This window comes from Drosophila serrata, unplaced genomic scaffold (genome assembly GCF_035046125.1).
Source record: "Drosophila serrata isolate PLE 108 unplaced genomic scaffold, ASM3504612v1 contig_276, whole genome shotgun sequence".
Taxonomy (NCBI): Eukaryota; Metazoa; Arthropoda; class Insecta; order Diptera; family Drosophilidae; genus Drosophila; species Drosophila serrata.
The window spans coordinates 5,650,360-5,663,481 of NW_028257174.1; the positions used below are offsets into that span (position 1 = coordinate 5,650,360).

A 13,122-nucleotide genomic window follows, 5' to 3' on the forward strand; every position below is an offset into this window, starting at 1 on the left:
ATATGTATTTATTATTGAAATAAATATATATTTCACATAAATAATGGAAACTTTGTTGCCTGAAAAATCTATTATCAGCTTTTTCCCCATCATTAATTATTTAAATATATTAAGATTACAATGAAATGCTAATTTAATACTACAAAAGTTGATTAGGTTTTGTAATGCTAAATTTCTGATTTTATAAAAGAATACCTTATTAATTTATGCCATAATTTTAATTATAAATTTCCCCAATTTAAAGAAAATAAAACTAATGGCTTATTATTTATGATCCAAATTTTCTTTTGTTCATTTAAAAGATGAATTGTTATGAATTGCAAAAGAATTTCACATTGCCATCTGCTCTGTTGCATTCTCCGCCACGATTCCGCCGGAGTCCAGCTGTCCGGCTGTCCGGCTGTCCGTCTGTCCGGCAAGCGGACATGCTTGACACAGATTCCAAAAGATGCAGTTGCAGATACACAGATCTAGATACAGATACAGATTGCTTGGCGTTTATTGTGATTACTCTAGAGATGCGAGGCAAGGAAGTCCATATTTTGCGCTAATGCATGCAAACAGCATGCCCGATTACAGTGCCCCTCAAACTGTGCGCCCGCCCACAGAGGAAAAATGCAATAAGAAAATCCCAAAAATTACACAACACAAAAAAGTGCCTGAAACAAAAGGCAAATGGCGATGAGACGACGATGAGACATGAATTATTACGCATACGCAATGTGGTGCAAATAGTGAAAATAAATACAAGATTATTTATGTGGATGACAAGGCGAATGCGTGGTGTCCTTGAACCCATTTTGTAGATGCATCTGCTTGCATTTTGTATCTATGTATCTATGCATCTTTGTATCTCTGCATCTCTTGGCAGATTTAAGCGTAAAAATCCCGCTGATAAACAAGCCTACGGCGAGTGTGTGCTGTCAATTGTCTCAACTTGTTGCTTAAATTGGGTCACTGGAAGGCGGAAGGTCGCCACGCACACCCACCCACACACACTCATTCACACACACCCCCTTGAATATAAAACTCCCAAACAAAAACAAAAAATCCCCTCCACGTGCGTGCATTGAACCCTTAAATGGACACAGATTTTCCTGTTTCTCCCTTTCAATTTTTTTTCTCTATATTTTCCAGACTCATTTCCTGCAAGACAAATTACACATTGAGACGGTGCCACTCCCCCTTTATTTTTTTTGGCGGCCAGTCATAAATTTGGCAAACATATGTGTGCTGGCAATTTATTTTCATCTACTCGCTGCATGTGTGTTCCAACAAAAAAAAACACAAAATCACAGACAGCCAGCCAATTCTCGTTAAATCGATCCCGAAAAATCATGGCAGAAAAAAGAGGGAAGCAGGAGGGGGCACTGTGCGGGGCCCAGGGCTTCGAGCGGCTGACAAAACCGAAAGAAAAAGTTATTGACTAACTGACTGACTGACTGACTGCGAACAATTTGTGGCCACCAGGCACGGCAGCTCACAAAAGCCACAAAAAACCTAAAAACACAATAAAAAATAAAGGAAAAACTCCCAGGGAAATAACAAATAACAAAATGGACATTGTGAACTTGGGCAAAATAATTAAAATGTATCAAAAATACATATAAAGTTATGAAAATATATATCATACTTTTGATTTAGGGCATAGGTAATCATAATAAAATAAATATATTTATTTAAAATGCATGCCATACTTTTAATATGCAGAATAAATGAAAATAAATAATAATAATAAAATATTCAATTCAAATATACTTTATCCTTTCGATAAAGAAAATAAAACATACATAATATAACATATAAAGGAATATAGAATAAAGTTAATTTAAGTTTCAGGCTATTTAATACAGACATCTCTAAACAAATCATTTTTAAAACATCTAAAAGCCTGTAAAACCTTTTAAATAAGCTTTAAATATTTGAAAAATTGTATTTATAATTAGCATTAACATTATTCAAGACATTATAATAATATTTATGGCAAATTTAAAGCATAAAATATACATTTTTAATTTATTTAAACCTTGTTAATCAAAATTGTTTAAAGAAATTTCTCATTGGTGTTTATCTTTAAGATTTTAGAGTGATTTTCACTTAAATACATCTCCAGTAAATTCTATAGAAATTCCAAGACCCTTTACTAATTTAAAAATGTTGTAAAATTTCCAATTTTAAAATTCTTTTATAGTTATTGTTATAAGTTCTGTCATAGTTACCAAACCCCAGGACAAAAAAGAGTATCAAGAATTAGGCAGACAATCTAAAAACACACACAAACACACACACTCAGACATGTGTGTGTGCACAACTTTTGTGTGTTGGCCACAATTATCACCGAGCCAGGGAAAGGGCAAAAGGGAAACAGGGAAATGGCTTGCCGAAGCAAAAGGAAATTGAGGGTAGAAACCTGCGGAAAATTTGATTAAAAACTAGCTTCAAGGTAATTGCTAGACAATTTTTACTCCAGTCCTGTTCCGGGCTCTACTCCTGCTCCTGCTCCCTCAGTTTTCCTCCCTCCAGGAATTTCCTCTCAAAGAATTGCGCATACGCCACATATGACATCGCATTTGCAGTAACATCAAGCCGTGCCTCAATCTGGGTCTGTGGAGCAAGTGCAAAGCAATTGACGCCGTCGTAATCCATAATCCTCCTCCGCTGGTAAGAGATTGCCGCCGTCAATCATCATTGCCACATGTGCCACAAATGAAAATGCAACGAAAATTCCATGAAAATGCCACACAGATCCGTTGATCCACACGGAGGCTCGTTCATGCGACATATAGATATATATAGTATATGATATATATGATATATGGGGGGACCTGGATCCAATCTCAGACTCAAGTCCCGCTCAGCAGGAAATATTTAGCCTCAGAATTTTGCTTTGGCTTTAATTAAACTGTACGTTTTAGCAATTGCTTTGATTTAATTAGTTTTTCTCTCTACGTCCATTTTCATTTCCATCTCAGAAATGAGAGGAATTTTTCTAGTTGAACCAAAAGGAAAAGGAGGGGAAGAGATCGTTGTGATATTTTCTAAAATATATATAAAACTAATCCTATATCTAAAACCCTTATAATAATTGGTTTTAAATAAGAAAACTCTTTCAGTAATTTTTCCTCACAATATCCCAACTATGAGCATAGTGTATATATATCTTTTAGCTTCCAGGAAACCCCTTTAACTTGTGCGAACATAAACAAATAATTCAATTCAGTTTGCCAGCGTTGATTAGCACTGGGAACTGACCTTTTGTCTTCTTTCCACCGACGATCTTTGGGATTCTGAACCCTGGCACCTGCTCTTCCAGAAAAATAAAACAAAAAAACGAACCCATGTGGGGGCTAAACTCTTACAATGGGTGAGGAAATTAAATTCTACACAACAATGAGCAATGAACAATGAATATATATGATATATAGAAATAAATAAGAACAAAACAAGAGAGACTAGGAAAAACTAGAGCGGATTTTCAGGACTCGAAGGTAAGCATACCCTTGTTTTGTAGGGTAATACTGGACTTTGTTCATTATTTGAATGGGAAATATCTTTTTTAGCAAAGTTATAGTATAAAATTGAAAGTATATATTAAAAACAAAATATATACAAATTTATTCATATATTCCCTGCATTTCTAGATACTAATTACAAAGATTTGTGATGATAAACCCATAGAGAACTTGGTAAATAACACAATTAAGAAATACATTCTCCTTTATAAGGATAAAAATATATACTTTTCGAATAATTAAAATAATAATTATACAAACAAAATTTATTTTGTATGCAAACTGAATATAGAAACATATATATTTAACAATTTATGATGAAATAATAATTATAATAATCAAATAATAAATCAAATAATTAAAACAAATTTAAAATATTTGAATATAAATTCATTATTTGATGTGTTTATTATTAATAAAATAATATACTGAACAAATACGAACTAGACTTTCATTTACATTAAAAATGAAATATATTCAATGTTTAATAAGCTCAAAAATATGTTTTTCTAATTACGAAAATTATAATCAAATTACTAAAAAACAAACAAGACTCTCTAGTTGATAAAAACAACAAAATAAATGGAATACAATCGTTTCCAATAAACCCATCTTACAAAATCTTACAAAAATTCCCCCCAAATTCTTCTCGTCTCTAAAGAAAACTAATATCCCCCATCTTAGCTAGCAACTATTACAGGGTATTTATGGCAAACAGCAGTCAACAAAGTGGCAAAGTGACACCTGCTTGAGCTTTGATTTGTGGAAGGGCATGACGATGCCTGAGAGAGGTTGTAAAGCAAGTCAAAGTTCAGGCATTTCCCTGACAATGTTGTTGACGCTAATATTTATGTTTTGTTGCTGTGTGTGTTGCTTTTTTTGTTTTGTTTTTTATGCCACTTGTCTTTATATTTTGTTGTATTTTTTTGTTCGGTTTTCACAAACTCATTTAAATGTTGAAGCCACTCCAAGGTTGGCACGTCCAAGGAGAGCCCTCGGAAAAGCATCGGGCAGAAAAACACACACAGAGAGCGAGGAAAATGCCAGCACGCCTGGCGACTGTTGATCCTGGCCGCTTTGATGTCCCTGTGTCCCTTTCCACCAACCCCTCTCCATTACTTATTCTTTTCTTTGGTGGTTTTTCCTGCTTCCTGGCTTTCCATGCCGCCAAACTTGGGAATGCCGCTCACGTTTTGGCAATTTCTCATAAAACAAACGACCATTAACGCCTTTAAGTTGTCGGCAGCATTTCGTCTCTTCTCTTCTCACTCACTCACTCCCTCTATCTATCTCTCTCTCTCACACTCTCTGTCTCTCTCTTTCTCACTATCTCCGTGGTTCTCTGTGAGATTCTCTGACAGGAGACTTGAGACTTGAGGCTTTCTTGGTTGACTTGGTTCGTGCCTCATATTAAGTTGTCAGCCAGCTTGAGCCACTCCCCCTCTCTGGGCCGCCCTCCTTAAATATATATATACATATATATAAATATGTATATATATATATATAGAGATATCTGGCAGAAAGTGCAGTTACTTTGTTGCTTGGCCTAAGCCCCGTTTAATGGGCGCCAATTTTTGTGATTTTTCGAAAAAATCAAAGAGAAAAAATGTTAGTTTTTTCAAAAGAAATATTAAAAAGAAAAATAATATAAATATAATAAATATATTATTTAAAATATATAAATAATTATACCACTAAAAAATTTATTTAATATATAATATAATTATGTTCACTTAAAATCAATATTTATTGATATTTTTAAAGGCAAATTTTGTTTAAAAAATCAATACTTAAAAAAAAACTCATAACTCAGCCAAAACGGCTTTAATATTTTATTACGGAAAGCGGTGATATGTTAGTTTTAATTAGATTAGTAAATCTGCATACTCCATTTAAAATGTACAAAAATTTAAATTTTTAACAAATTTTGAAAATATTAACCTATAAAATTTGGAAAAAAAAGATACATTTTTTTTCTGCCTGAGTTGCCTAGACCGATTCGGCTAGTGATGCTGATCAAAAATATATATGATTTATAGGTTCGGAAATGACTCCTTCAAGCTTTAAAAGGTTCTGACTGAAATTCTATAATAATAATAATATAAAAACTTATTCAAATTTAACCCATTTTTCTTACTTTTCTATAAAATTTCTTTACTATTTTTTTTACAATTTCTCTATAATTTTTTCTATTATTTTTTTTACACTGTTCTCTTTTAAACTTGCTCGTACAATTTCTCTATTATTTTTTTTTATCAATTTCTCAACTATTTTCTTTACTAATATCTCTACCATTTTCTCTACTATTTTCTCTATTATTTTTTCTACTATTTTCTCTACTATTTTCTCTACTACTTTCTGTACTATTTTCTCTACTACTTCCTTAACCATTCTCTCTTTCATTTTCTCTAACAATTTCGCTACAATATTCTCTATTACTTTCTCTACCATTCTCTCTTACATTTTCTCTACCATTTTTTTTACAATTTCTCTATTATTTTCTCTATTATTTTCTCTACTACTTTCTCTACCATTTTCTCTACCATTTTCTGTACTATTTTCTCTACTCTTTTCTCTACCATTTTGTCTACCATTTTCTCTACTATTTTCTCTACTCTTTTCTCTACAATTTTCTCTCAGTGCTCAACAGAGAGTGACGGGTGCCAGGCATGGATGTCAGCGTATTGCAGGGAAACTATCGATGCTGCAGCAGCCTGGAGCTGCTCCTGTCTCCAGCTTCCAACCTCCAAGCTCTCACCTCCATCCCCTGACCTCTGACCTCCCTCTCTCTCTCCTCCTGACACAACAAAGCCAATTTGCGTGCGTAATTTGTGGCACTTACAAGCTACGTGACAATGATGAGGACTCTGCGTTCCTGCTCCTCCTTCCTCAGGTGTCTCTCTCTTTGGGGCTTGTCATTTGTCTGCATTAGTGGGTCCAGCCAAAAAAATATATATATATCTATATATATATATAGATATATAGGGAAACCATGAGGAAGGCAGGAGCAGTCCATCAATTTGCATTACCACCTGAACGACTTCCTTCCCTCCCCTCAACAATTGCCCTTAATTAATGTGTCTAATTAACTTGTGAATTTTCTAAGAAAAAAAAACTGAGAGGCAGAGGCATTAATTGCTCAACTTAAAAAGAGTGTGTAAAGTAATAGAAATAAAATAAGGCTGAGAATAATAAAACGCTTGAAACTATTAATTGTGAGGGAAATATTACAAGAGAAACCATAATAGTTTATACTATATTTTCATTCAATTTTCTTTTGAAGATTGCTTTAAATTATAGCTTTTTTTAGCTCTCTCTCACTCCCTCCTTTTTTGGATTTAAAGTTGTTTGTTTTTATATTTTTTTTAGCTTCTTGGTATTTGGCTCACATTATAATGCCGGGTTATTACGATTGTTGCTAACTTTTATGGGCCATGTTTCTTCACAGCTCCCTGCCACTTTTCGCATTTTATTCCGAGTTCTTTTCTTTTTATCGTTCTCTTGCGCACATTTTGTAATAATAATCTTTGGTTTTGGTATCAGATTTTATGACCCCATGTGTGTGTGTGTGTTAACCCCTTTTTTGGTGTATTTTTAATGATGATTTCAAGTGCAGAGAAGTATTTACACTCAGATTGTTTTTTCTAAAATATATTTTGACAGCTCTATTAATTTACATTAATTTATTCCATGTAGTTCATAAATTTCTATGTTTTCAATTTGTTTACATTTCATTTTCATTTGGCAAGAAATTGAAGCAATTAAATTGGCTGCTTTTTGGGTTGCTTTTTGATTACTTTTTGGGTTGCCTTTTTTTCAATTAATAATTTGTCGTGTTTGATTGTTATTTATTTGTTTTAATGAAAATGAATTGCTCTATTTGGGAGCTGGAAAGAACTTTCAATATTAAATGGCCTTCACTCTCTCTCCCTCGTCTATCGTTTAGCTTAGAGTCCCAATGGCCTCAATTTGTATTTTCCTCTTGTGGGCCTCTGTGTAGCTGATTATGAAAGAACATATATATATCTCCCTCTATATATATAGATATAATTGTGTGTTTGTTCGGTTTGAGGAAGTGAATTCGAATTTCAATGACTTGAACTTCTATAAAAAGCCTTTACGCAATTTGTTCTTCAGCTGTTTTGCTCTCCACAGTGCGTTTTATGGCACGCCTCATAGTTGGCTTTATACAAAGGTATATATATATAAATATATATATATATAGTGCTTCATATCTGATAAGGATTGTTCTGGCCATATTCTGGCAGTAAGTAGGCAGTAAAGCCACCAAGCAACCTTCGCCTTTCGTTGATTACGTTTTATTGAATGAATATTAAATAGAGGCAGCAAGGCGATAAAAATGAAGTCACAACTCATAGTTTGCATATTAATTATTAAAAAATATAAAGACATTAAGCAAAAACTAAAGAAAAGTAATTAAGATAAGGTAATATAATTATAGAATAACCCGTAAGAGCAATAAACATTTAATATTGAACTTTAAAAGGCATAAATTAAAGTCTTAGTAAAAATATTAAACAAAATTAATTAAGATAGGTTAATATAATTATAAAACAACACTTAAACGGACTAAACATTTACTTTAAAAAGCATAAATTAAAGCATTAGGTAGTTAAATTAGTTTTAAGGATACATTGGCCACGTCATATTTTTCGGATCGAAGGGTAATCACTATTCACTATCACTCTAGATGTTGACACTGGAGACGCCACGAACAGACTAAGCGCCGCAAGGCGGCAGAGCCCGGTATTTATAGAGAATAGAGAAGGTGAGAGCGAGAGAGAAAGAGGCATCTATGGAGGCAAGGAATGAGACAGATAGAGAGTTCTCCAGAGAAAGGGATGGGTGAGGCCAGCGAGGCCTCTCTATCACTCTCTCTGCTTTTCTCCAAAGATGCCTCTTTCTCTCTCGCTCTCACTTTCTCCTTTCTCTTTATTTGGAGAATACAAATACAAGGCTCTGCATTGCACAGGCCTCTTTCAATACGTGGCTTCCCTACTGTTTACATCTATAGTGATAGTGGTTAGTGATAACCCTTCGACCCCCAATTTAATAGAGATTTAATAGTTATTTAGTACTACTAATTATTTGGCAACTAATTAATTTAATTAGAAACCTCAGGTTTGCTTATTCTTGTGTCCTTAACAAAGCTGTTAAAAGCATCAACTTGTTTCATTTAACAGCTAAGTTCCCTAAGTTATTTTTTTTTTATTTCATGTATTCTATGATTCTTAAAAGGAAATTCATGAATTTCTATCCATTTCCATTCATCAAAGTATGCCATGTAAAGGCTTTTAGTCTGTAGAAACATTTCCTACCCGACAAAGCCCCAACATATTTCATTCTACATCTAACCTTTGAATTGGAAGTGTCTCCTGAAATTTCACAGTATTATTTTATATTTGGAAAATTTTAACCTTTGGCCATAAAAAAGTAAAACAAAACGATAAAAAAAGTAAAAAGTTCTCAAACCAATCCAAATCATGGACCACGCCGGGTAAGATCATTACGAGTTCTTGATCTTGAACCACAATCTCAACGAGAGATCCTCTAGGTAATCTTTTACTCTGGTTGTGGTCCAAGACTTTCAGTGATGAACAGGAGCCTGGCGAGCAGGAATCCGAGTTCATTGACGGCAGTGGCACCATTACCATTACGATTTCCGAGCGTCAGAGACCGATTACACCGCCAAGTCACAGTAGAGGAACCACGTCACCAGTTCCTGGGACTCCAGACTTCAATCCCAACCCAATGCCGAGTCTTGGCATTGATTTCCTTGAACTCTCTCTGGAGTAAAGTGTTGGGATTGGTGGCTGTGGTGCTGGGACCTGATGGCTTGGAGCTGCTGCTGTTTCTTGGTGGTGTAACCGATCTCTGACGCTCGGAGACTGAGGTGGAAATAGTGCCACTTCCGCCATTGAACACGGTTTGCTTCTCGCGCTGAGGTTCGTCCAATAGGAGCTGACCTTCATTGGGAGTGGAGGAGCAGGAGCAGCAGGAGGAGCAGAAGGATCTTCAGGGGAGATCTTCAATCAATACGGGAAGAATGTCATTCCTCAAGAGTCGATACTGTGGCAGTCCGAGTTTTAGGGTTAAGTGGATGACACTCTACGAGGATCATCCACCCCGCAAATAAATTTGGAAAAGCCTGAAAATTTCGTTCGCCTTAAATTCTGTGTGTGGCATTGTTTCTTGATGAAACATTTTGGATACTCTTTCTAAATCGAAATATATGGCTGCTGGCTGCAGTTTACTTTATGCTTAAACCAAGATTAAATAAATATTTATAGAAGAAAATAAGTAGGATTCAAAGATCATTAAAGAATGCCAAGTATATGTTTAATCTTCAATCTTCTGGCTATATTTTAATCCAAAATCAAATATATAATGTGTATAAATATAATTAAATTTCATTTGGTGCCTTTTGTAATGATTAGAGGGGGTTAATGAGGCCTAAGTTAACAAGTGCCCTGCTTAACCCTTGTGGCCAAAGTTCGCTGCCATATTTTTGGTCCATTGTTTTGCTTATTTGTTGTTTTTTTACATTTTGCCACCCGAAACCCGATCTCAATTAGAAAAAGCAAGTTCAGACCGCCACCTCCAAGGGCTACGCCCCCTGGAATTTAGCTTAGAAAAGCAGAGGAACATTTTTGGGCTTCCTGGAAACTCACTGTTCCTGGAGTGCTTCTGCAACAATTTTATTTGACCGACAACAAAAGCAGAAGCAGAAGCATCCAGCATCCAGCATCCAGCATCCTCACATCCAGCATCCATCCGCAGACGACGGGAGTATCAGTTAAAGTTTTTTGTTGCTCTCTCTCTCTCTCGTTCTCCATCTCTCTTTGTGGCCACGTGTGTTTTCAGTTTTAATTTATCTAAACTTTTGCAAGTTTTAACTGACTGCGAGACGGACTCTAACCCCCTCCTTTGGCCGCAATTTGCAATCTGACCTTTTAACCCCTTTGCACACGGTCGCCTCCCCCTTCCCTCACAAAAAAAAAAAGAAAAACAAAGGGCAGACAACGGGAAGCGACCTTGTAACCACAGCAACAGCATGAAGCACTACCAGAAAAAGGGAAGAGGGGATTCCCCCGTTTACATCGTCACTCGGCGAAATATATTTTCTTAATTTTCCTCCAGCTTTTGCCAAGCATCCGTCATCATTGAATGGCATTTAAATGTCACTAACTATAATTATAATGGTAAAGATTTATAACCATCATTTTGGCAGGGAAAGAAGGGATGCAACAGGTGCTTAAGACTTTATCGATTTCAATTATTTACAGTGGTTAAAATTGAGTGTTTTTAGAGGGAATTTATAGATATTCAATGAATTGAGAGTTTAAATAAAATATTACATTTCATAAAGGGTTTGTAAGTAAGTTTTCATTATAAATTTGTAATATGTTTATTAAAAACTCTCTTTAAATAATGTAACCTTGATTTAATTTTTTACAAAACAATAATTACAACATTCCAGAGAGACTGACATCACCCTGGATTGGCCTCCTTTAAATTATCTCATAAACTGTATAACTTTGCTGGCATTTGGTAAACATTTTCTAGGCTACTCCAAGAAGTGGTTTACTATATATATATATCTATATCTCGATATTTGCATAGCGTGGCTAACTAATATTCATTATTCATCACGAAATGGAAACGGTGGCAACTGGAGGAGCAGCGATAATTATATGCGGTGACTTATCTCTGGTCTTCTGACCAAAAAGGTGACTGACTGCACGACTGGATGAGAGTTAGCTTCACTTGAAACCCATTGCCAGACTGACACACTGACAGGCCCATCAGGGGCAGAGTCATCAAGGTGTGGATGCCACAGTCACCCAATCTGTGCCTTATCTTAGAGTAAATATTTCCTATAAATGGAAAATATCTTCATATATATATAGCATGGGTTTAACTATGAACAAATCCATTTAATAAAAATGTATAAACGTCTTTTTTATACCCTTGCACGGAATTATAATGTTAAATATTAGAGGATCGATAAGTATCTTTCAACAGTAAGTACAGTAAGTATCTATGACCAGTAATTAAGTATAGTCATTAAGTAACTATGATCAGTAACTATGATGAGTAATACTATGATCACTAATTAACTTTGATCAGTAATTTACTCAGAACAGTAAGTATCTATGATCAGTAAGTATCTATGATCAGTAATTACTATGATGAGTGATTAACTATGATCAGTAATCAACTTTAAACACTAATAAACAATGACTTGCAACTTTTGTAACACAACACATAGCCGAGACTTGGCCTGCAGAAGGCACTTCGTTCCGGGGAGGTTAGAACTAGTTGGGAATTATATGCACAAATGTGCGAGATTTGTTTTAGTACAAATTTAAGCTATTTCAATGAAACTATGGAGGTTTTCTTCTATATAATTTTACTGTTATATAAATCGGAGCATGGCGAATCGGTGTATATATATATATACATATATATAGCTGCCATATAAAAGATCGGAAAATTTTAAGAAAACATATTATAACTTTTCCAGTTTTCAACCGATTTTCATCAAATTTGATACATAACCATTATATATTAAAATATAACTTTCTGTAAAATTTTATAAAAATCAGAATACTATATCATATAGCTGCCATACAAACGATCGTTTAAAATAGAAGAAAATTCCCCATATCTACCTGCTCTCTTTCCTAGTATTAAAGTCACAACAACATTTACCTAAAATAATAACAAATATATAAACTAAATATTCTTAGAAGTGCATACAACTCCAGGCAAACTGTAAAAACAAGTTGAGAACAAGCAAAGACAGAGTCACACTCAGATGATGTCATACATATGTAAGCCCAGGGAATTCAGAGTGATATCACTCTATTCGAAGTAAGATAAATAAAAAACAGAAAAACTAAAAAACGATTTTCCACTGGTGGATGTTGCACATAAATCAGATTTGCCACTGGCGCTGAGTGAGTGCAGCAAAGCGGGCAAATCATTATCATCATCGAGCACAACAACAACTCCACAAATCCCTGGAGGCCATTAATCAAAGTTCGGCCATCAAGATGTTAGCATCGAAATTACATAGTCATAAAGCCGAATTTGAGGCGAAGAGAGCCGGCCGAAGAGCCACCAAACCAGTGGATCAAGACACAAAAAAAAAATAGCTAAAAGCCACCCAAATACACTGCAAAAAAACCAAAAATATATCTTAAAGTATGATCAAGTAGTAATTAATTCTAGAGATAGATATTTAAAGAAATGACTAATAAAAGAATGCTAGTTTCTATAGAAAGTATTTTAGTTACTGATTATTATATACTCCTGCCTCATTTAAATTATGATTTAAATATCCTTTGTATATATTTTAAATATATATAAATATATTCCCTATATATTTTAAATACATATATATATTCCCTATATATTTAAATGTATCTTTGATTTTTAATTTAATATTTAAGTTCTGTGCAAAACTAAAATCTTTTGGGTGGGCGATGCAAATCGCAAATGGCAGAGGCCTCTGGCGGGTGACGCCGCCTGGATGCAGTACGTCACTGGCTCCAAATTCAGAGACGGAGTCGGAATCGGAATC

General features: G+C 34.6%; 1 protein-coding gene and 1 long non-coding RNA gene across 2 annotated transcripts in view; one reads left to right on the top strand and one right to left on the bottom strand.

Annotated features, from left to right (window-relative positions):
• Positions 1 to 13,122, bottom strand: part of LOC147643239 (uncharacterized) — a 38,076-nt gene that overhangs the window by 7,462 nt on the left and 17,492 nt on the right. The window lies entirely within an intron of this gene.
• LOC147643240 (uncharacterized) lies at positions 8,875 to 9,949 on the top strand. The gene is made up of 2 exons (XR_015272315.1): positions 8,875 to 9,030; positions 9,088 to 9,949. It is a non-coding gene; the product is annotated as an uncharacterized LOC147643240 (long non-coding RNA).